The sequence below is a fragment of the Diachasmimorpha longicaudata genome, chromosome 14, assembly GCF_034640455.1.
Source record: "Diachasmimorpha longicaudata isolate KC_UGA_2023 chromosome 14, iyDiaLong2, whole genome shotgun sequence".
Taxonomy (NCBI): Eukaryota; Metazoa; Arthropoda; class Insecta; order Hymenoptera; family Braconidae; genus Diachasmimorpha; species Diachasmimorpha longicaudata.
In genome coordinates this window covers 3,883,357-3,904,038 of record NC_087238.1, presented here as the reverse complement: position 1 = coordinate 3,904,038, position 20,682 = coordinate 3,883,357, and the positions used below count along the sequence as shown (strand labels likewise).

Here is a 20,682-nt window from a genome sequence, read left to right as displayed (position 1 = left end):
TGCTGGTTTGCCGACGGCATTCCTACAACCGACAACGCACCAAACAACGAATGAAAAGATATCCTACCATCCACCAACACAATCATCCAGTTACTGTGTGCACTGGTATTGCTGGAGGGTCGGTGAGTGGCGCACGCGCGAATTGCGCAGAAAATATATGAGAGGAGATTTTTATTATTATTTTTTTTTTTAGAGGGATGGGGGGGGGGGAGTATTCTATATCCGAGCGGTTTGCAATGCGATCGTAAACGTATAACGCGTGGACCGTCGGATAGCGTCGGGTGTCCTCGGGTGTCGTCGGGAGGATCGAGTGTAACAACAGGACTGAGAGTCACGTACGGTCACGGGGTTTTTTTTTGGGTTTGAGAGATGATTTGCGGGGGATTTTTATTGAGATATTTTTATTTGTTTTTTGGAGTTGGGATTTGGGGATGGGTGGAGGGAGAGGGGGGTCGATTCACTGTCGGGAATTCTCGGGGAAGGTCGGGGAGCGTCGGATGAGCTCGTCAGGTGTCGGCGGATTGAATGTTAGGGGGGATGTGATGTCATTTTTGGGGACTTTTGGGGATTTTTGAGGGTTGGAGCTGGGTGAGAGTAATTAGAGTGGTTACAGCCGATTAGTAAACGAGTAATTTAGTAATTCTCGAAGTTGTGATTGAATTTTTATTTTTTTTTGGGGTTTTTTGGTGCAGTTTGGTGGGGTGGCCAACTACAAGAGTCAAAAAACCCTAGAATATTCCCCCGGAATTGTAGTTTTCCAAGAATTTTCTGGTTTTCGAGTTTGGAACAAAATCTTTTTCCATGAAATTATCATCAATCCCCATTCCCGAATGAGAAAAGTAACAAATTTTTCCGGAACTCCCCATAAAATCACGGAATCATCCCGTCCCCCTTGTTCCCCCATCACCTACCGACTCGCCACTAAAAAATTACTATACCGTCAGTTAAAATCTCCAAATCGATCCCAATAACCGAATCGATAACTTCCTCAATTGCGATCGAACATGTCTTTCCGCAAAACATCGTACCCACTCGGTGAATTTCGGCTCCCCTCCATCCACGTCCCTCCCACTCAGACATATTTATATCCACCGCCCCAAAAATCCTCTTATATTTCGAAAAAATAATTAGTTTTAAAATTAGGGGGTTAATTACTCCTCACGTTATCATTTATTTTAGAAGTGAGACACGATTTTTAGAGAATTTAGAGGTCTTCAAAGCTACGAGGGTGATTTGGAAATGGTGGAAATAGAGGAGGGGGGGGGTGAGACCGCCAAATATCTGCTCCATTAAAGTACCGAAAATTAAGGGGAATGGGAACTTATTTGGTTACGATGGTGACTACCTCTGATGCTTTCCACGACGGGGAATACGTTTAAGAATTTGAAGGATCCTTCAAACTCTTAAACTCCCTAACAGCAGATGAGGAATGGCCAACAGTGTGCCGACATTTGGCCAATGCTGGCCAACACTCGGCCGACAGTCGGCCATTCCTCATCTCCTGTTAGGAGATTTCCGCGTATGATAAATGAGGACATCAGCCAGGTATCCAACAACCCCAATATCCCCAATAATCCATACAATCGATAATTTCCCCAAATCAATCCCCGAATCCAAACCAACTACCGAACTCAAATAGGTTAGAAATCCCTCTCGATCCCGCCGACTCGCACTCGTTCCAAACTCGTCCAACATCGCTCGCACTCGGGTAAACTCGTGCGGCGCGCGCATACACCATGTATACACGCTTGTATCACACAAAACATGTTGTCCTCGTATCGGAATATCGTGGCGCGCGCATATACACCACGATGCAGCGACCCCAAATAATAGGCCGCTTTCGAATGACGCGGAAGACCAATCTCTCTCTTTCTCTCCCTCTCTCTCTCCTTCGAGGAGAGGCAATGGTGCCCAGAGTTAAGCCGATCGGTGGTTACCATGGTGACTCCCGTTTCAACGACGGCCACTTCCGGTTCTCGGTCTCCGTGACGCCCTAGCTCGTGGCACGAGGCGTCTCACTATGCCACCCGAGAATGATGATTTTTTTTTTCTGTCTCTCTCCCTCTCATTTCATTTTCATTTTTTTTTTTTTCTATTCGTGGATTGGAGTATATAGTGGTCTTTCTGGAGCGCTATCGCTCCGTCTCAGTTCCACCTTTCACCCTGGGCTTCCTGCGCGCGTCTCTCACTCTTGCGGAAGGACGTGTGGTGTAGGATTGGTGGTGCCTGAAGAGCACCCGAACCAACCAATGATCCTCTATTATCCTCGATACCAGCGCTAGATAATAATCAAAGTAGAAAAGAGCGCGGAATACCGTTTCAATCTGTTCATGTTTTTTTTTTTTTTTATTCTTTAATAAGGAACAACTGGAGACTTGTCATTACGCAAGAAAAGTGAGAGCTGATTTCTTTTGTCGACGAGGCGAGAGGACGGTAGGGGAGGGGGGAAGAGGGGAGGGGGAGTGGATGGATTTTTTAAAAATCATTACGACCTCAAATATAAAAGGATGAAATTGGAATGAGAAAAACAATTTCATCGTTTTACTGGTCTATATAACGGGGATTTATTTTACTGGAATTGTACTTCCTGGAGAAAACTAATCATGATGAGGTTCATGTAAATGTTTACGGATGCCGATGTAATCGGGGGAATTAATTGACCCTGAATATGATTGACATGGATTGATTCAATGGTGGGATGGGGCAGATGATTTTTTATTTGGGGTGAGGAAATTGTTGATATTAGTTTGTTGAGGGGTTTCGGGGAGAGGGGGAATTGTTATAACTTTTGGGGAGTTTAGCGAGTGGAAAATTGGGTCAGGTACCTCTGAGTTATGATCAGAAATTGATTCGATGATTGTCAGATTTCGACTGTCGAGTCGGTCCTCATGAGAAATTTATCGGTTTTTGGTGCTGTAAATTCTTCCCAAAATAATGAGCGACAGAAGATTCTGGTGGATTTCCCCTCCAGATGTCACTAAAAATTACAAAAAAAATCCCAATGTATTCCTCGAATATTTCCCTCCCGGAATTCCAAACTTACGATTTCCTCCCCTTCATCAATTCAATTTTTCAACCCCCAAAAATCCCTCAATATCGCCAACACCGACAACAAATGACCCAACGAACGCAACAGTATCTGCAAAAATTCTCCACCTATTGTCATAAATACCAGAGATATTCTCAAAACTCCAAATAAACAACTGAAATAAAAAATAAAAAAAATTGTAAATAGCTGAATCCTCCCAGGGAGTGTGGAATTTTAAATGGTCCGTGGGAAAAGTCGGCGCGTTGCACTTGACTCGTACGGTCACGACGGTATCCTCGCTCGACCGGAGGTATTTATTTGCATAGCACGTGCGCTAGGCCTCCTAGCGGTGACTCGGCACATACATAGACCCCCTCCCGGGGAGTGACCCCCTCTTATTCCCCACCCCATTCAGGAAAAAATTGGAGTTAAATAGTATTTTCTATGTATTACATACAATTATTATTTTCACAATTATTATCAAACAATATTATTATTATTATTATTATTATTATTATTATTGTGATTGTCATGATTATCCCCGCTCATTATATATATATATATATATGTATGTATATGTATGAATTAATCCTAGGGAGAGGAGTGGGAGGGTTGGAGGGGCCTACCCCTCATATTATTACCTCAAATATTGTTATAAAATTGAATGAAACGTTAATTTGACTATTGAAAAAAAATCTAAAACATAAATATTTGAGAGATAGAGAGAGAGATCATGATCATAAGTCGATCGATGATTGACAGTAACGTAAATACCCCACGACATTCTCAAGTACATGACTATAGTTCGACGAAAGCCCAGTGAATATAACTACCTTTGAATATATACCATGCACATGTCTCTATCTCTCTCTCTATATATATGTATGTCTCTGTCTTGCGCATGTATAAATTCCGATGGTTACACTCATGTACTTGAGACACACAACACGAGCAAATTCCCATCGTCTGAGCGTCGAGGCCATGACTATAATATAAGTCTCAGTGGTATAAGATAAGCAGAAACGCGATGATCGTTCAACTCCCCCATTCATTTTTCTTTTACTCGTCTAATTTCTTTATTTTTATGGGTATTTTTACAAAGTTTTAGCTCGATGTCTTGACTATGTTGGGGTAGAGCCACTTACACGTGGGGAAATAATTTTTTTTTTTAATTCAATGAAGTTTGTTTGAAAGTTATTCAATGCCTGGTGGACTGTACTGTTGTACTGCTGTGGAAATATATTTTTATTTGTTTTTTTTGTTTTTTATTGTGAAAAAAACAACAATTTTTTCATTTGAAGCTTTTCTTTAATATTAAATTGGAAAATCTTCAGATGGTCTCCACAACCGACACGAAATTCACATAAATTTTTCTGTATTTTGAAATATTCTAAAGACAACTGTCAAGTCATCATCCCCTCGTGTACACAAATCAAAACAAATTCATTGATTTTTTTAGTCTAAAAATGAAGTAAATCATTTTTTTGGTAAAATCAACAATTCTATTGATCCAAATAAAATGTCATTTGACATACTTCTTTTACATTTTATTTTACATTTTATTTTGAATTTTTGCATTTTATTGAAGTACTTCAATAAAATCCAAAAGTTCTAAATCCTAGAAAATCCTAAAATTCTAAATCCAAAAAATAAAGTAAATCATTTTTTCGATAAAATCAACAATTCCATTAATGCAAATAAAATGTCATTTCCATCGAATGAAGTACTTCAGTAAAATCCAAAAATTCTACTGAATGCGTTAAAAAATTTTGAATAAAGTGTCTTATTACATTCAACTCAACACAGTACAGAGAAACGATCGCAATGCACTTCTCCCTGTATTTCTCATTTTTCTCAGCATTTTCTTTTTTTTTTTTTTTTTGTTGTTTCCTCCCTTTTTTGTTAGCTCTTCTCCTATTTTTCTCCATTTCTCACCCACCTTTCCTCCCCTTATCACTCTCTATGTGTCTCTTTCTCTTCTTCTCCCTTTCCCTTCTGTGTCTCTCCTTCCCCCTCTTTCTCGCTCTATTTTTCGTTCTTTCTATTTCCCTTTCTCTCTCTCTCTGTTCCTCTCTCTAGTTTTCGTTTTCTCAATTTCTCTTTCTCTCTTCCTCTCTCCATTTGTCTCTCTCTCTCTCTCTCTCTCTCTCTCTCTCTCTCTCTCTCTCTTTTTTTTTTCCTTGTCTCTCTCAGGATATCCTTGTCCTCGCCCTCGAGGAGGCTGTGTGGAGGCTCGCGCGCAGGTCCCGCCAGATACAATCTCCGTAAAGTTTTACACACTCCCTTCGCCTGAGAGCGCCTCTTTGAGAGTAGTCTTGTGGTGTGGGCCGGGGCGTATAACTCTCCCACCCTCCCCCCTCTCTTCCTTCCCCCTTTCCACATTTTCGAGAGCATATAAACCGTCTATATGTATACTATCTGCTGGGCTACCTATGTCAGACGTGCGCTTTCTTCTTTTCCTTTCCGCATTTCTTCATCCTGAGGATTTTTTTTTTTCCTCATTACATTCGAAGAATTGTTTATTCGCGGTGAATGCAATCTGTTTGGAGAAAATGAATTGGTGATTTAGTGTCGGACAATTGTTTTTTTATTCAATTAAATGGGCTGTTGTATTTTTTGGCGGGGAATTTTGCTGAAGGGATTTTGAAAAATTGGGGGAATTTTAGGTTTTAAGCGCTGGGATGACCTTGACGGTCTCTGTCAGCGCCATCTTCCTTTGAATTGATGGCTTAATGCGTTAGCGGTGCAACCTTAACCTTATTTAACCTTATTAACCTCATTTTAGTCGGGAACAAGTGGCGCCGCTGAGTGGGGCTAGGGGAAAATGTAGGGAATTGTGACGTCATTAGCTCGCTCCTGAGAAATTCCCCATAATTCCTATAAAATTACGAATTTATTCTGCATACGGTTTCCCATAAATTCCCCATACAATTCACAATTACTAATAAATTTTCAATTTTCACCTAAAAACTTTTCTCAATTTTTTATCGCAATTTTTTTTGTTATAATTGACATTTCATTTTTCCACCAAAAAAAAATAAGAATCACCCCCGAAACTCACCGACAATTACCCAAAAATTTTTCGTTTAAAAAAACCCCTCCACAAAATACTTTTCTCAACTAATTTTTCTCACCGCACGTCAGTATTAAAATTGCAATAAACTGAATTTATAATTAACAATAATTAAATTACTTACGGATACGTAATTGTTCCTTTCTATTCGACAGGGGAAGTGAAACAGAAGTCGGTTGGGAATTTTTTTCACCCCTCCCCTGCCCTCCCCACCACCCCCTTAGTGAGAGGTTATTTCCATTAAATGAGAAAATTTATTATTTATTATAAGTGCATTTGGATAAACAGCATGTTGTCGCGGCTTTTACACTCCCACGGTCGTAGTTGTCGCACTCTTCTCTCCCTCCCCCCCCCCCCACCCCCTCCATCTACCTCATCTGGTCACGGTGGCTGAGGAAAATCAGGTTGTTGCCCCCATACGACATAACCAACATTGTACAATTCCATGCACACCCACTCCAACATCCCTCCTTGTTCAGCATCTCGAGGCAGCCTCCACTCGTGTGTGTAAATTCCCCCTTCCTCTGCCTCTCAGGCCCCCTACCCCTCAATCACCCCTCATCCTATGCTGGCTATCATCGTCGGGTAGTCAGTTTAAATCTCAGGTCTCATTTTTTTCATTACTCCCCACCACACGAAACTCATCGAACATACGGATGACCTTCCAGAGAGATCCTCCGAGGAAGTGATGCTGGGGGAGTGCAGGCGCGAGGTCGTACTCCCCTCCCCCCACCCTCTCCTGTCCGCTCTCCTGGTCTTCGGTGCTGCTCCACGCGTATCGAGGTGGTACGTGGGTTGTACTGATTTGATGATGACTGGGGACTTTATTATTGAGCAATTGTTTGAGATTTTAATTAGAGGGAAAGTAATTTTAGGGAAAAATTAGATGTCCGAAACGAGGGAGGAGGGAGGGGGGAGGGGTATCATGAAAATTGGTCTCTCAAGTTTAATTTTTCCAACAAAACTTGACCTAAAAGTTGTTGATTCTTACGTTTTGTCCTCTAAAGGTTTTATTTTTATAAAATTATTATTTTTTTTTATTATTATTTATTATTTATCACTATTTTTATCAATTTATTTTTGTGTTGGGGTGTGAGACAGAATGAAGATTTTGTTGGTGTAAATTTTTACCTCTTACAATTTACAAACTCACTTTAATTTAGAAATTAAATTGATTTAGTTTCATGTCTAGATTTTTGTTCAGTTTAAAATATTTAGTTTGTAGTGAGGGACTCGATATAATTGTGGCGAGGTGGATAATCCGATGTAATTTAGTCCGGGGAGCATTCGAAAATGTGCCTTGCACTTGGTTCCTCCAGGGCGAGAGGTTTACCCCAAAGACAAGGCCCTTTTGTCGATGGGGTTGTCCACGTGTTGGGCTGTTTAGGTCGTAAATAACCAGAGGATTTACCGTTATTCTCTGAGAGGTTTACAATGGGTCGATTGTTCATGTTGGGTTCGAAAATATTTTCAACATTTTAAGACTCTCCGGGAAAATATTTTTCTTATTGACTGGGGGGGGGGGGGTGATGGGTGAGAACATTTGATGGAACATGATGGGGTTGCAGATGTAATTTTGGGTATTGGGGTTGAGGTGGAAATTTTTTAATTTGGATGACTGCATTGCAATTCGTCGATATTAATATTAGTATTCGTTTAATTTATTTAAGTCATTCAGACATTTTTCAAATTTGTAAATTTTCGCACGATAACTTTTTCAATAAATTTTCATTTTGCAGTAATTTTTAGAAATTGAAAAAGTCGTCAGTGTCTAAAAATTTAAATTTTTTTGATGATTTTCTCAAGTTAATTCTCTCAATATTTGAATTTTATTTTGCTCAGTGATTTTATTTAAAAAAAAAGTTGCTAAAATTACCAGTTTTCACCCCCTTTCGATATTTTTACCCCTCTCACCACCGATGCTCATGTCTGCCGTTCGTTCCCTTTCACATCTCGTTTTCATTCTTCTCGTTTCCCATCTCCCCTCAGCCGACAACATCCCTTGAAAAAAAAAAATTGAATCTTCCTCCCACTCGTCTGCTCGCCTTCCTTACGTGTCTTTCACACATAAAACCGGACCCCCTCAATTGCCCATCGTATACCTGGAGCAAACGGACGCACGAGTCGCACTCTCTTTCCATCCAGTAGGTGTTTCACGAGAGAATTCACACAATGCAAGTTTGCTCAGTTCTCATACTATACCTTTAACTCACCAATAAAAATGAGGGAGAGAGAAGTTACAGAAGAGAAGACGAGAGACGCTGGGGAGGGACAGACTCCTGATGGCGCCACTGTCTCATTCCCGCGTCACTGGGCGGACACGCGCTCAAGATTTTTGGGTTCAAATAAATCAAGAGTATTTCAAATTTCGACGAATTTTTATTACTCCAATCTAGTTCATATGAATTGCATTAGGTAAATTCCAATTTGCCGATTTAATTAGTGGATATTATTTTTATTGAAAATTTATAAAATTATTGGAACATGGGGTAATTTGTAATAATTTTTTTATTTATTCGCTCGGAAAGACACATCCGCTGCGGTTCTTCTTATCAGAAAAACGAACTAAAATGACAAACAGATACAACACTCTGGGCCTGATGACTCACATTAACAAAGGTCCCACTCATGCAACTCTGGGCCCAACAAAACAGCATATACCGTACCCTAAACTTATCAGAATTTTCATCCAACAAAAGTTTTCAACAGTTAACTAGATAAAAGAAATACTCCTTTGAATTATTTATTATAAATACCACCCTCCCCCCCCCTTCTCCACAGAGTTTACAGTAAATATTATAAAAAATAAATAAATACTTCTCTGGAGTCTTTATTTTTTTCAAAATTGTATTTTTGTGGATCTGATCACTCTCGAATGGGGATAGACTTAATTTCAAATTATAATAATCAGAATACTCGGCGTGACCTTGAATGAACTCCATTAATAATTATTTCATTTTTCTAAAGTTCGGATTTTCTTGAGGAAAGAACTGCGATGAATTATTTAATCCTCATAATTATTCCAGCAGTTCATTCACTCAACGTTATAATTAACATGATCACGTTCTAGAACAATATAATTGCCGCAGTTCAAACTCAATCAAAATTGTCAGGGAATTACTTGATTTCAGAAATGAAGAATTGGTAAAATCAATAATTCTCTGAAGTAAATGAACATTTAGGAAAAATAATTTCTTCTCCGAGTGTAATCAAGCGATCCACGGCCATTACTTGCCAACACATTAAACGATACCGATATTTATAATACACGGAAAATAATCGTTTTGGGTTACTCGATAATGGCGGTTTCTCCCCATCTCGACCTCGATGGAGGAGCCTTCAAGACAGGATGTGCTTATTGAATTTTCACCATCTCCTTCCATCATCAGTTCCAGTCGTCAGTAAACAATTCCAACCGCCCAACACACGGCCAACAATCTGCCGTCGATCATTTCCTTCAGTCCTAAAAAAAATACCGGAAATAAATCGAAATAATAATAATAATACCGATGTTATATGTGATTCCGTAATGCATCGGTAAGAACACGTGTCAAAGGGCTCGGAAGGTAAGAGTTCGAAGGTGGTGGGAAAACCGGCTTGATCAGAATGCCAGCTCGTTTCCTTCCTAGTTCTTTTATTCCATCATTCCTTCCTTCTCTGTCTTGACTATTTTCACCTCTCACCACTACCACCCTTCACCCCCCCCCCTCCCTTCCCCTTCCCTTTGCCTCACCGTCAAACCGATTCCTGGGATTCTCTCTCTTCTTCATCTCACTCATCACTTTGGAACAGAACAGACCAGAACAAAACGCTCGATAACTGAGGGACGATAACACTCGACTTGTGAAATACTCTTGAAAATGAGAGAGGAAAGAATGGAAACGTAAAATGAGGAACGAAGTAACTCGTAAAATACCGAGACATGTTTCGCACTGTGTGAAATACACTGGGACTTATGAGGCATTTTTTTTTTAAGTTGAGTATGACCGCAGAACTTCATTGCTTCGGGGTGGGGTAGTAATGTGGCTGGGGTTAATATGATGAATTTTTCTTGGGGAGGTACATTGAGAAGTCGTCGAGACGTTTATGACGAACTAGCTGGTGGTAAACAAGCTATCCCCCCCTCCCCTTTTTTCTTTTTTTTGCTGAATTTTATTTTTTCTTTTTGAGAGGATTGTCCATTTTTTATTAAAGTCGTTTCCGTTTTGTAATATTTTCTGGTGTAACGGAATGTCATCAGATTGTCGTCATATGGAATGCCATCTTGAATGGGTAGCCCCCCCTCCCGCTTTGGATGGAAGGCGGTTCCATGATGGCGACGGGTCCACCTCGCGCTTTTGATAATTTTTTATAATTATTCATTGGGGTCGAATGAACGTTGGTTGGTGTCATTGAGATCCTACGAAATAAACCATTTTCTCACGTGATTGTCAAAATTTTTTGGTTTTTTATTGACTCGGAATTCACGGGGCAAGTTTTCTCGAATTTCACTAGCTTTTCCTCCCCTCCCAGCATCCAATTAATTAAAAAAAATAATAATGGGAGCGAAGGGACTTTGAAGTGTCAGTGAAGTCAGTGTAAAAAATGACGTCATTTCCCCGGAAAAATATGCAATTTTTATTAATTATTTCTCACCATCTGGTAATTATTAAATTTCTTTCGATGGATTAAATTTCTTTGTTGTGTGTAAAACGGTACAGCTCTTGTTGGAGGCCGAATTCAAGATTCTCGTGGTGATATATAAAGAGGCCACCACCCTTGGGCCACCACCATCACTGCCTCTCAACTGGCCTGCGTTAGCTCTTGGGCATCAGGAACGCGCGCGTCACTGACCCCACTCCAACCAGCCAAGAGGACTCCTCTCATTCGTTTTATCATTGTATTTTTTTTTTCTTTTTCATTTCTCCTGTTTCTCCTTCTTGCGGGGGATTTCGCTGTACCTTTTGTATTTTTTATCGCTCTTCTCGAGTTTTCTTCCTTCTCCGCGGGCCACCTACACGGACCATCTTGGTACTTGGTGCACATACAAGGTACTATAACGGACGTGTTTGACTGCATACCTCGGGAGTCAGTGAAAATTGAGGGAACAAATGGAGGCGGATTATTCGGAAATTATTTTGAATCATTGATTTGAAGGGACAATTGGCCGTTTACATTTATGATATCATTCCGAACGGAAATCACTGGAGATTTGGGAAAATCAAAATTAATAAAATCATGGGGATTTGATATTTTTTATTAACATTACGGATATTGCAGAGTTTTCACACTCTGGGCCCATTTGACAAACGGCCCTTGTTCGATCATTCCTTGATGTCTCTGTTTATTAAAACTTATTAAATTTTAATAATTGGAAGTCAGGTTAATGAAAGAAAAAATTGACGATATAAGTCAGAGCAGTTTTATTCTGATGATTATGTGTTCACACTTCGAGAGCAGTCGACGAACTGACAAACGATCTTAAAAATCTCAAAAACCAAAGCATCGTCATCATGGTTTCTTTCTTTCAATGAACAAAGATTTCTTTATATTATTTAATAAACATAAACTGGAGTTTTCGGCGTAAGACCACGCAGACGGTGTCTCCAGGAAACAATGACCTCATAGTATTGATATAGACTTATATAGGTCTGTAATATAATCATATTGTTTTTGCTCTTTTCAATAAAACTGTTCTAAACGTTTCGATACTGTTCTGAGAAAAATTATAAAATACTGAGAAGGATTGGAAATAGCTATCGACAGACGATTAATTTGTCCGCACATACTAAACAGTCTCAATATTGTTGAATAGTTAGAATAGTATTGTTTAGTTTTTTGGTATTTTTTCGTGTTTTCAAAGAACATTCAATTTTGAATGAAGGGTCGATCATGACTTGTCTGTCGACGTTTTTAGATAGAGGAATAAAACATCGGGAGTCATTCAAATAGTTCAATGCTCGTCATGTGAAAGCAACTGGATAGAGAATGTTCCAACAAAATGAGTTCAATTACATTCAAATTGTTCATGAAGAGATTTTTTTCAACTGTCTTGTTATTTGTGCAAATTGCAGTGAATATCCATCAATGCGATGAATCACAATCTTGCGACACTTCATTTTATTGGCTTTCCCACTTTTGGATTGACCTAACAAATTTTTTTTCCACAAATTTTGGTTAAAATTCAGTAATTTCGCAAGAAAATAAAATACTTCAAGTCGTGTTCAAAAATCGGTCTCATTTCAGGGAATTTTTTCATTTCATAATTCACCTTAAGAAAAGGGTTTGATCCAAATCGATTCTTTGACTTGATTAACCACAGGATTCGATCGATGACAAGTCGTTTATATCCAAGAAAATTTAAAAGGGAGATTTCCCTAATGACCGGTAATTCTAAACCGGCTCTTGTGTATTTTATATAATCGAAAAATATTTCTTAACCAACGATGTTTTCTTCCTTCAGTAAAAGACATTTTCATCTCTTCATTAAGCCTCATAATTACTGAAAACAATCCAATTACTCGTGTGCCAGCCTTTCAAATTCTCATCAGCTGACGTTTTTTCGGTTTCCGTTCATCAGATCATCGAAATCACGAGCCATTGTCCATCCTAACAGTCGCTAATTACCTATGAAAACCCAATCATCGCCTCGTGATCTCGACATATCACAACGTTCTCTCTTGACATAAATAATATTGATAAATTCCAAATGACACAACTCACACGAATCGCTAAGGGATAATCCTTACGCCTTACGATGCTGATAAATTTAGGAAGATGTTTTCGGTGTCTGTGAGGGAGAGCGATCAGTGAACACCTCTTCAACGTGTGTGGAAACAAGATCGTCTACGTTTTTGTTTCCATCGGTTCCTCCTTTACTCCCTTTTACCAAGCGCCGATGGAACCCGTCTCGTATATATCCAACTGGTGAATGCAGATTGTCTCCGAACTGGCGAATGGAATGCGCCAGGAGGTAAGTCAAGTTGGGAGGTGGAATAATAGAGTGAGATGGTTAAGAAGAGAATGAGAGAGAGGATGAAACGCGGTTTGAAACAAAGTGAAGGAGGTGGATAGGTACCTCTCTCCTCTCTCGTTGCCTCCTTCAACTGGGATAACGATCGATGGAAAGAGGTTTCCAGTTTTTCTCCTCTGGTTCCTCTGGAGCTCATTCCATATCCCCTACTCCTCTTACCGACGACTTCTCTCGGCGCTTCAATATAAAGTTGGTAACTATGCAAATTATAAGAAGTAGTTGGGATGTTTTTTTTTTTGTTCGAGTTTAACGAATGAGGAAGATCGAGACGGAGGAAAAGGAATAAGAGGAGAGCAATGAATGCTTTCATTATTTTTTATTTCGGTGGTATTGAACTCTTGGTTTGGAACACATGACGAAAGGAGAGAGTTCATTGTGGTGAAGATTATTCGAGTTGGAGTTGTTGGTTTACTGGATGGAGGAGTGAAGTACAGGACGCCACCGGTGGAGGCGTTAGTGGGTCCTTCCTAACTGACGCAGGACTAGTGGATCTTCCCTCCAGGTTCAGAAACAGAAGTTAGAAGTCTCCTGCAGCCAAAGGTCACACGGAATTCTTTTCCGTTGGGTCGATAAGCTCCAGTTTCGTGCACATGACGACAGGAGAGAGTTCATTGTGGTTAAGATTATTCGATTTGTAATTGTTGGTTTACTGGATGAGGGAGTGAAGTACAGGACGCCACCGGTGGAGGCGTTAGTGGGTCCTTCCTAACTGACGCAGGACTAGTGGATCTTCCCTTCAGGTTCAGAAACAGAAGTTAGAAGTCTCCTCCAACAAAAGGTCATACGGAATCCTTTTCCGTTGGGTCGATAAATTCCAGTTTCGTCCATTTCACTTCATTTGAAACACATGAAACTAGAGAGTTCATGGTAATGAAGCCTTCGAGTTGAAGTTGTTGGTTTTCTGGATATGGGATTGTGAAGTACAGGACGCCACCGCTAGAGGCGTCAGCAGGCTCTTCCCAACCACCACAAACCTCCTAAATCTCCCATTAAAATTCAAAAACGAGTTAGACCTCCACTCCAACAATCCCTCCACCTACTCCCCCTCACCGCTCCCATTGCAACCGATCCATTCCCCTTTCATCTTCCACCCACTTCCCCCTAAAATTAGCGATCATCTCCAGAAGATCGACGATCAAAACTCTTCGCACTATTTGCCTGAAATAAAATAACAAGAAAACATTCAGAGCAGAGTTCTCCAAGATAATATCCCCCCCTCCCCCTGCCCATATAATTTTCGCATAGTTTCACCTCTTGAGGCCCCTTTGGCGTGACCAACTAGATGAGAATGTTGCTGCCTTCCCCCCCCTACCACCCTCCCCCTTCCCACTAACAGTATACTTACTCGATATCGGCATTGCCCCTCTTTCTTTCCTACAATGGTATATGTTTATAGATTCACGTATTATACATCGGTAGTTTCAACTTACCACGAATTATTATTATTTATTTTTTATTTATTTTTCTTTTTTCACTCTAGTGTTTTTAAACTCCCCCTGTCCCATATCCCATATCGATGATTGTAGTTAGACGAGGTGCAACGAGGGGCCTCACCGAACGTACGAGTTACGATTTAACAACCGTTAACTCTTTTGCGAGGACACTGACACAATTTTCCGAGTGAATATGCGCGACATTACGCCGACAATTACTCGGGTAATAATCAGTGTCTCCAGACGCTGGTTAGAGAGGTCCTTGGGATAATTCTAACGTCAGGTAATTTTTTTAATTTTTTTTTTTTAGTTTTATTTGCCCGGATGGGGAATCGATGAGGGATAGGATTTGGTGAGTGGGCAGTAGGGCCCCGTGAAGGAGTATAGGAACGATTCAGTTTTCATACGAGACAGTGAGAATCTTTCGACTGTATCATACTCGACATGACAAAGGCCAGCCAAACCTGCTTGACAACCTGTAAAATTCCTATGAATGAGCGGCGCAACCTCCGGTGACCGTGCGGCTCGCGCCAGCGCACGACCGACGCTGCTCAACAGCAGCCATCAAATTCCATACGATGAGAGCGCGTGTGAGAGACCATGTGATTTAGCTGGTCGAATAATGATCGAGGGATTTACGGGAATGATTGTGTGAGTGGGAAATTTGGGACTGAGTTGGGACGTTTCGATGGTTTTTGAAAAGGGCAGGAGGAAGAGGATCTTGTTACAGAATTATGGGTTGAAGGGTTGGAGTGATGTTGGTTTGGAAGGTAATTAGGAGAGTGTGGGGTTAATTAGATGAACGAGGGCAGAAAGGGCCTGAATGTAACATTAATTGGAAGAAAAGTTGTAGTTTAATTGGAGATAATCATTTTATTTATTTTGAGGTGACATTACGCCGACGATTGAATCCGTTTCGAGAGGAGGTGGGGGAGTCATTGAAAGGGTCGATTGGTGATGAGTAGGACGTGTCCAGGTGAGAGATGTCCGTTGTAAGGGTGGACGGGAGATCCAGGATTGGAGGTCGAACTGGGAGGTTTTGTGTGGAAGGAATCCTGATTCTTCATGGATGGATGGAAAATTATGAGTCATTTCTGTCATTTGTTGGGTGAAATAATATTTGGTAAAAATTACGGAAGGGTCACGCACTTTTGCAATAAACTTTCAGAAAAAGTCTGGGACGTTTGAGAAAATTTTGGAATGTACAGTAAAGGAATGCTTAACTGTTCCGTAATTTTTACTGAATATTTTGACTGACAGATTACGAAATAGATTCGTAATTTTTCAAGAATTTTTCTCTCTGCGCAATAAAAATTACCGAGCAATTATGCACTTTTTCTGTCAATTCCCAGAAAATGTCCAGAACATTAAAGAAAATTATGGAACGTTCAGTAAAGAAATTCTTAACTGTTCTGTCATTTTTACTGAATATTTTGACTGACAGATTACGAAATGGAACCGTAATTTTTCAAGAATTTTTCTCCCTGTGCAGTAAAAATTACGGTACAGTTCTGCATTTTTTCAGTTAATTTTCAGGAAATGAAAATTTTGGAAAATTATGGAACGTCCAGTAAAGAAATTCTTAACTGTTCCGTAATTTTTACTGAATATTTTGACTGACAGATTACGAAATAGACACGTAATATTTCAAGAATTTTTCTCTCCGTCCATCGTTGAATTCTATATTGATCCAACTTGACTCGTATGGGCTCCTTCGAAGCTCAATCCAACCTTGAAAACAGCCTTATTCTTCCCGACTGAAGGACTCAGGATACGGTGAAGCTTAATTTCATTGTTGAATCCACCGAATGACAGATTTAAACTCAGAAGTAAATGTTCCATTCAGCTGATATAATTATGACGTTCATTAATAACGTACCTCAATGGATCCGATTATATTCCACGGAAATACTTCAAGGGGTTACCAACAGTAAATCGTTATCGCGGAATCATCGGCAATTCGGAGGGTTCATTGACATTTGTCGGTCAAATGCAGTTCAATTTTCAATGAAAAAATTTTTTCTTCAGAAATCACATTCCAATGTTCGAGTGACGTTCGTTTACTATTTTACGAAAAGTAAACGACTAAAATTTGTGACAAGTTGGGAACATAGCTCCTGAGAGGGAATAATTTACGATCCGTTGTGCCCCGCACTCGAGCGGTTTAATCCCAAACATGTGACGAAAATTGAAGACTGAATCCTCTTGAGGGATAAAACTTTATTATTCACTTTTTGTTTTCTCTGTGAGAGTTTTTCCCCATTTATTGCAGTTCTCACGACCAGATGTGAAAAGTAATTTATTTACTCCGCCATATTTTCCAAACAATACACGACAATTTCCAAGAAAATATTTTTACTCTAAAAAATAATTTTTTTCTCAAAACTATTTCTCAAAAAAAATTTACGATTTTTCAAGTCTATTCTCAACTGAAGAATCCCATCTCTTCCTGATCCTCGTGAATATCTCAAAACCCAACGAAGATATCAAAATTTTCATTACAACATTTTTTGTGCAGCAAATTGAGTTCTCCAAAAAACGTTATCACTAAAATTCCCCTATCTCCCATAGATCCTTCGATATTCCTCAAAAACTACAAACAACTCATTCCCTCTTCACTACTGAACAAATAAACCCACCTAAAATAACAAAACCCCTTAAAAAAAAACCCAAAAATCCCATTTATAAAACTAAAAATTTTAATTATCGATTATTAATCAATCCACATAACTAAACCCTAAAAAAAAAAATATCACCCACCACCTTAAAATCATTTCCCGCCAAACAGATTCCGCAGATTATGCTAAATAACCATATAAATATGCATTAATATTATCCATTCACGCGAAAACTTATAAATTTAATAGATTTATCAATTATGCAGCGTTGAAAAGTCGAAGCGAGAGCCCCTTCTCGCATCATGCGGTTTAAGTATCGATAAGTCATTGAACCAATTAATCGATCCTCGGGCATGTGGAATCGATAACTATCGGGTGGGCTTGGCGGGCAGTAGGGGGAGTCGTGAGGAATGGCGGCGCGGGGGGGGGGGGGAGTAAGGCCCCTGGAATACTGTAGAAATATATTCGGCGGGGAGAGGGAGGGGGAGGGAGATATACTCGGTGTGCGGTTGTTGTGTTTATACAGTGGGAAACGGGCTCGCGTGGGCCCACACTGTTATTGCTCGTGTTAATCATCGTCTTGTTCTCTTTCTCTTTGGGACTGAGGTTGCGAGGGAGGGCGTCGGAGTCCGAGGGACTCGTGTGCGCGCGAGCCACTGGGAGACATGAAACGCACACAGAGGAATTCGATCCGGAGGGCCACAACCGGTTATCGAAGGTTTCTCGGGTCATTTCGCTCAGCACCAATCCAATAAGTGGATGTGAATATTTAATAAATGAAATTCAAATTTTTGGGTTTTAGAAAATTCATGGGTTGTGGAGGGGGAGGGGGGAGGGTTTTTATGGATTTTTAGGGGAGAAATGGAAGCGTTGGGGTTGGGGAGGTGGGATTTTTCGGGGTTTTTTGGGGGATGGTAAGGATTTTCGTGGGATTTTGGGGAACGTCGACTGGGTTGAGTCGGACGGGTTCGATATTGTTATGTAAAAATAATAATAATGAGGAGAGTAACTGTAAATAATGGGTTTGAATAAGTGGGTGATGTCATGGGGTGTTGGGCCCACTGGTCCCGAGGATTTAATTTATCGTGATGGGGGGGAGGGGAGATGTTGAATATTTTTGGTGTCAGTCATTTCAATTGAAATGTTAATTTTGAATTTTTGTTTGGATTAGAAAAAAATGGGAAAATTTTAGTTCTAAATTTTATCAAATTTCAGACAAATAAGAAAATTCTGTCAATCGTGGGTGTGAAATATTTTCGCTCCGATCGATAATCGAACAAAAAACTCTGATCGACCGTATAAATGATATAAACTTCATTTGAATGCTGTAATTGTTTTTCCAAGAAACTAGTAATAAAATTTTTATTCACGATTTCATTCTCGTCAAATAAATTTTTCTCAAATTCCATACGTCTTCTCGATTTCACTGCAAAATTCCTTGTTTGTTGACTAATCCAAATAAATAAATAATACTTAACTGAACCGTAATATTGCAGCAAAATTCTCATATTTCAACGAATTTTATCTCGACATTAACTTTTATTTTTAGATTAAAAATGGAGAATTAGTTACGTAATGGAGTCGCGAGTGGATCGTCCAATGCCAATTTTCCATGCTCAAGGATACGGGGAATGGGCCTTGAGTACTGCATCAATTTACCGTTTTTTTCCCCCCTCCCCGATTTTTTTGCAAATTGAAATTCTTTTTAATCGTTCCACATTAATGTGTCATGCATTAGTTACTCATTCGCTCACGGTTTAGTATTGATGACATGCGTGATTGTGCTTGGGGGTTACAGTCGTGCCTGGTGCACTGGGTAGAGTCCGAGGGCCTCCTGGAGTCTTCCTGGTTACGCGAGAAGCACGTGAATGCGGCATGAAAATAAAAACACCAGAGGCGCGTGATTGTGGCGTGTGAGAGACTCCAATATTCACTGTTCAAGTTCATATGATTAGGGTGACCAATCCGACGTAACTTCAACTTGTTAAAAGTTTAAAAATTTCATTTGTTATTAATTATTATGGTATTATGACATTTTTCATTTCCAAAAAGTATTTTTCACTATTTTTTTAACCTCGTTTTTTTAACTTTTAACGCTCGTCAGCTTCCGAGGGGGGCTTAGCCCCCTCTCGCGCCCCCCACCCCCTCCCCCATGTCACCTAAATATCAGAAAGTGTCGCCTCACTTTTTCCTCATTTTTTTCAATTTTATAGAGACAAAATTTGAGAATTTTGCGAATTTTTTAACGCTTGTCGTCTCCTTCATAAACTTTGAACAATTGAATCGAATAATTGAACGATTTTTGGAGATTTTCTTAACGGAAATTCAGTTGATTGTTATTATGAGGATGATTTCACCCGGGAAATTTAAAACACGTTGACGGAAAAATTCACAGACATTGTATGCGAAACATTTTTTAATTGAAACATTTCTACTTCGTCCTGATACATTCTGAATACAATCCCCGTCACCACTTTACCTTCTATTCCTATTAATTATAATTGAGGACATACTGTCACTTGTTAAAGTTACTTTCTACCGCTTCTGAGTCTTTCCCAAACACCGACATGAATTTTTAACAATTCACAGAAAAACTACGGAACACGAGAAAATTCACGTCACAATTTACTCAAATTAATTTCCCTTTCATATTAATCCCTATTTCACTTTATTTATAATTCTCCTCACTATCAAATTCATTCCCCACATCAACCCCCATATAATCACTACCCCTACCCCTACCCTCACCCCCTCAAACCTACCACCCACCACCAAAAATGGACCATCTCCCTCCCTCAAAAATCTCAGAATCTCCCCTAAAAAAAAATTAAAAATCCCTCCCCTCCCCTTTTCCCTCCCCCCTTCAAATTTCATAATTACCCCCCTATTTGCGGAAAAAGAGGGACAGAAAATTGGGTGCCACCTTCCTTTCTCACAGAATCAGCCGAGCGTAGACCCCGGAGACGAAATAAAAAAAAAAAAACTATTTAAAATAAAGTACCAGCGAGAGAACGACGCAGAAGGGTGGGGCGGGGGGGGGGGGGCTGGCTGGCAGGGGGGTTGCGGTAAAGGGGGAACCAGAAGAAGTTGAAAGAAAGAAAGGTCGATCCGCAGGCCCCGTTGATATGCACATCCGATGGGAACCCTTTACTTAAGGTTCTAGCCAGTGTTCGCATTACCTTACATACGGGGTCAATGCCACTGCGCGCCTCCCGCAAGGGGCGGGGGGGGCGGAGGGGCTGGGAGGATGGATGGGGGGGAAGGGGGGGCACTTCACTTGACTCTCTTGCGGACTTGACTCGGCTTCTCTTCCATGCCCGTGCACAAACACATATGTAAACGGGTGAGGAGCTCCGAGGGAGGGGGTGGGTGGGGTGAGGAGGGAGGGAGAGAGGAGCAGGGGGGGGGCTCAGGGGGGCAATAAAAAGAAGAGGAAAAATAATGTAAAGAGGCGAGTTTATAATTCCCTCTTCTTCCAACCTCGAATGTTCGGATGGCCGCATCTTCTGCATTGCGCA

At 40.2% G+C, this 20,682-nt stretch overlaps 1 protein-coding gene and 1 long non-coding RNA gene across 3 annotated transcripts in view; one reads left to right on the top strand and one right to left on the bottom strand.

The window, feature by feature from the left end:
* The window catches only part of LOC135169341 (zinc finger MIZ domain-containing protein 1), an 89,889-nt gene that overhangs the window by 30,543 nt on the left and 38,664 nt on the right, over positions 1–20,682 (top strand). The window lies entirely within an intron of this gene.
* LOC135169343 (uncharacterized) overlaps positions 1–20,682 on the bottom strand; it is a 33,543-nt gene that overhangs the window by 1,074 nt on the left and 11,787 nt on the right. The window contains exon 4 of one of the 2 annotated variants that reach the window (XR_010300199.1): positions 8,407–9,564. The exons of the other annotated variant lie outside the window; for it this stretch is intronic. This is a non-coding gene — a long non-coding RNA (uncharacterized LOC135169343). Of the gene's footprint in view, positions 1–8,406; positions 9,565–20,682 lie in introns of those variants that run through there. 2 annotated transcript variants of the gene reach the window in all.